At 35.9% G+C, this 4,737-nt stretch overlaps 1 protein-coding gene across 3 annotated transcripts in view; it reads left to right on the top strand.

Moving 5' to 3' along the window:
• Nucleotides 1-1,063: 1,063 nt before the first annotated feature.
• The window catches only part of ATP11B (ATPase phospholipid transporting 11B (putative)), an 87,277-nt gene continuing 83,603 nt past the window's right edge, over nt 1,064-4,737 (top strand). For 2 of the 3 annotated variants that reach the window (XM_006084873.3, XM_023750642.1), the window contains exon 1: nt 1,064-1,180. The gene's annotated coding sequence lies outside the window, so the exon portion shown is untranslated. The remainder of the gene's footprint in view (nt 1,181-4,737) is intronic. The other variant, XM_023750644.1, reaches the window with a different exon arrangement.

The following is a 4,737-nucleotide window of genomic DNA, read 5'->3' as shown; positions in this document are numbered from 1 at the left end:
ATAGTAAAAATAGAGGTAAACCATTCTCTCAGTTAAAATTTTTCAATAAATATAACACTAATAATACAGTTAGAATATGGTTTTGTATCCTCTATATTTTAACTCACGTTTAATATTTTATAATTCACCCAAATACATGTGTTTATACCAGTGTAAACAAACTGGAATTTAACCAACCTGCTTAATTTTTACCACCAATTAATACTTGCATTTTTTCAGTATTAATCATTTTAGTTTGACCATATTATTTCTACCAAAATTGTGCATTCTACTCCCACAGTGCTTCACAATTGTTGACCTTTTAATTTAGTAGTACTAGTAAATAACCCTTGACCACTATGAAAAAAAAAAAAGAAAAAAAATCTAAGAAATTCCAAATCATTGTCTGTTAGAACGAAAATAAAAAGGTTTTGTTATTTGGTGACTGCTTTTAGCTTGTCAAGGAGATCCAGAGATTTACCAGGGAAAGAGTACAACACTATACGAATGAAGTATTAGTATTCTTATCAGTGCAAACTTTTCCAGTAGAGATCATTATTAAATGTACCTTGAGCTATGGTCGTTTAAATTTGAGGCCAGAATTATAACATAACCATATTTCAGGGAGTCAATTGATAATGTAATTAGCACAAAGAGATGATTGTATGGAATGAGTCTAGCAAGACCTAATGCATTGTAAATCCTCTGGAAACAAAGTTCTTTGAAACCAAGGTGATCTGAGTGTAGAATAAATAAAATATAAACCTTTTTCATCACATGTGGTAGGTGCTAACTAGGTCCTAGCTACTCTTCTATGATATTTTTTTTTCTTGTGGTAGCATTTCTGATAGTATGGACTGGTTTTCATTACCAGAGCTGTTACCTGGTTATTTTATATCTGAATAAAATGTTCCTGTTTACCTGTGAACGAAAAAAATATGTGGCTTAACTCTGCTAATAAAGTCTATACTGTATGTAATTCAAGGCGAGTAATATGTGTAATCTGAGCAGTTAGTTAAAACCAAATGTAAAGAATCATAACAACTAATATTGTTGACCATTATTTTTCTTTGCTTTTTCTTAGGGTTTTGACCCACCACATCAAAGTGACACAAGAACTATTTATATAGCCAACAAGTTTCCTCTGAATGGCCTTTACACACCTCAGAAATTTATAGATAACCGGATCATTTCATCTAAGGTAAGAATTAACACTATTATTAAAATTACATATATGTATCACTTTGTTTTGTAAAGTGATTTGTGTATTCTAGCGTACATTTATTACCTTAAAAATTCAAGGAAATGGTTGGTAGATTTATCTTAACCAAAATTGTGAACTGTAAAATAAAAGGAGTTGCCCACTGTTAATAGCATGTAGCCAACATACTAAAAATTATCTGTAGTTGCAATTAAACTAAGAAACTAATATTTATACTTAGTGCCAGGCACTGTATTAGGTACTTCTCATATCATTTAACCTTTACAACAACTCTGAGATAGCTTTAGAAAGTGTTACACTCATTTTGTACCAGTTTCATCATTTGAATTGCTGGGAAATAATTTACTGAGGGTTGCACACTAGTAAGTGATGAGATTGGAGTTTGACCTCAGTTCTGTGCAACTTTAAAAAGCCTGATTTCTTCCAATTTTACCCTCTTCTGTAAACATTTTATAGTATCAAATACTGCTTCATTCTTACATATTCTTCCTTGTTTCATTTTTAAAATGTCTTAGTTTATTTTGAAAGTGAAGATTATAGAATAATACTATCCAATAAACTTCTCTCATGGTGGAAATGTTTTCCACACTAATATGATAGCCATTAGCCACATAGGGCTATTTATGCCTTGAAATGTGGCTAATGCAGCTGAAGAACTTTATTTATCTTAAATTAAATGTCAATAGCCACATGCATCTAGTGGTTACTTTATTGTACAGTGCATTTATAGAGGATGTGAATCAAAGAGACTAAGGCTAACGTTCTTCTTAGATCATATGTATAGACCACCTTAAGAAGCATTTTTGTGTTACTCCTTTCCTTTCCTCCAGAGTGACTAATAATTTTCTCTCTAAACTGATCTGATCTTTCCCAAGGATAATGTCTTAGGACAATATCCTTGGGAAAGATCAGGTTCCTTTGCTCTATTCACATTATTTGCACATGCAACACACCATTAGTGACCTATCTCATCAGTAGTTCTAAAACAGCAGAAAGGGGAAATACAGGAGTAATAGAGGAGCTCTAAATTAATGACACAGTTCTTAGTAAATTATTCAAGAAGTAAAAGTCTTGAAAATTTTAAGGTTTTTTAAAAAAACTTTGGATATAATTTATGTACAATAAATTCACCAATTTAAGTGTACAGTTTGATGAGTTTTTACAAATGGATAAGATCATGTGACCACCACCACCACCATTCAAGATGTAGAATATATTCACCTCTCCAAAAATTAGCAGCCATTTCTCCTTCTCATTTCTAGCACTATCAACCACTGATGTACTTTCTGTAGCTATAGTTTTGTCTTTTCTGGAATTTCATATAAATACAGTCATACAGTATGAGTCTATTGTGTCCGACTTCTTTTCACTTAACATACTGTTGTTTAGTGCATGGTTTAACTATTTTCTGAATTTGGGTCATTTTTCTTCTGTGGTTCTTTCACTACCAGTATTTTCCCCTTATGTTTTCAGCTACTTTCCCAGCCCTGAACTCTAATCTCTGTCATATTTTATTAATAATGGTGTAGTTTTCTCTTGTTTGCCTGCCATACTGTGAGTTTGGGTAGTGTCTCAGACTAAGAAGCCATAGCTGACAATTCATATTCCTTCCATTTGCAATTTAAAAAAAAATAGCTGACAATTCATACTCCTTCCATTTGCAATTTAAAAAAAAAAAATTGAACTCTTTTCAGTTTCTATTTATATTTTGGATATTTCCCAGAATTTTCAATAATTTTTTTAAATCTAGTTTTTGTAATTTTTATCTGCTAGGAGTTCATAGGACCACTGAACTCCTGCAACAGTACTGAAAGCTATGTGTCCTGGAAAACTTGGAATTAAGTATCTATTTATGACTGTTTTCATATGTAGTATTAGATTGAATGTTTTGACCACGGTTTCAAAAAAGTAGATATTGATATAAGTATTGCCCTTTTTTTGTAGCACATATGAAAACTCTCTCATTACTCCCTTATTACTTCCTTATTCCACTACTGTTTTCTTAAACTACTTCCAAACCAGATTACCTGCTATTTTATAGTCATATTATTACATTTGTTCCTCTTTTTTCCCCCCATAACTCCCCTCCTTCCAGCTCCCACCCCACCCTCCACCCTCACTCCCCACCCACTGAGTTCATCCATAGGTGCATGATTTTTGTCCAGTCACTTCCCGCATCTCCCACACCCCTTTTCCCCCAAGAATAGTCAGTCCATTCCCTTTCTATGTCCCTGATTCATTATAGTCACCAGTTCATTCTGTACATCAGGTTATTTATTCACTTGATTCTTAGATTCATTTGTTGATAGATGCATATTTGTTGTTCATAATTTGTATCTTTACCTTTTTCTTCTTCTTCCTCTTCTTAAAGGATGCCTTTCAGCATTTCATATAATACTGGTTTGGCGGTGATGAACTCCTTTAGTTTTTCCTTATCTGTGAAGCTCTTTATCTGACCTTCAATTCTGAATGATAGCTTTGCTGGATAAAGTAATCTTGGTTGTAGGTTCTTGGTATTCAGCACTTTGAATATTTCTTGCCATTCCCTTCTGGCCTGCAAAGTTTCTGTTGAGAAATCAGCTGACAGTCGTATGGGTATTCCCTTGTAGGTAATTGAGCCTCTTTCTCTTGCTGCTTTTAAGATTTTCTCTTTGTCTTTTGCTCTTGGCATTTTAATGATGATGCGTCTTGGTGTGGTCCTCTTTGGATTCCTTTTGTTTGGGGTTCTCTGCGCTTCTTGGACCTGTAAGTCCATTTCTTTCTCCAGGTGGGGGAAGTTTTCTGCCATTATTTCTTGAAATAGGTTTTCAATATCTTGCTGTCTCTCATCTTCTGGCACTCCAATGACTCTGATATTAGTCCGCTTAAAGCTGTCCCAGAGGCTCCTTACACTATCTTCACACTTTCGGATTCTTTTTTCATTTTGCTTCTCCAATTGGGTGTTTTTTGTCGAATCTTTGGTTTGATTCTTGTGCTCCTCTGGTCTGCTATTGGGTATAATATTCTTTATTTCAGTCCGTGTATGCTTACTTTCTAATTTCTTTATCGTAGCATCGAGGGTCTCATTAGTTTTCGTGAGGCTCTGCACAAATTTATGGCAAGCCCTCAAAATTGCGATTCTTAGCTCCATATCCTCCATTTCTGTCATGTTTTTTTGTCTCCGCATCTTTTATGCTTTCTTGGTGCACCCCCTTGTGGTCTCCTGTGCGCAGTCTTGTTCTAGCCAAGCCTTAATTGTTGTAGTTAACACTAGAGGGATTTGACCACCAGGCCGACTGGCTGTGGAAATCAGCTGTGGGAAAACTTCAGTCCTCTGGGGAGGCGCTAGTCCAGCCCTTGCCTGAGGCGATCGGCAAATGGCTGTGCGCAGGGTTTGGGCGGGGCGGGCTCAACAGGGCGGGGGGAGGGAGCAGCTATGGCCGCTCTCAGTCCGTCCCCAGGGGCTCTGCCTCTCTGTCCCAGCATCGCTGCAAACCTCTGAGGGGCCGTAGCCAGACAGTCCCGCTTCTTCCCGTTTGAGTCTGGGTCCCTAGAGA

The sequence above is a fragment of the Myotis lucifugus genome, unplaced genomic scaffold (genome assembly GCF_000147115.1).
Source record: "Myotis lucifugus unplaced genomic scaffold, Myoluc2.0 scaffold_14, whole genome shotgun sequence".
NCBI lineage: Eukaryota > Metazoa > Chordata > Mammalia > Chiroptera > Vespertilionidae > Myotis > Myotis lucifugus.
This window is presented reverse-complemented; position numbering and strand designations above follow the sequence as displayed.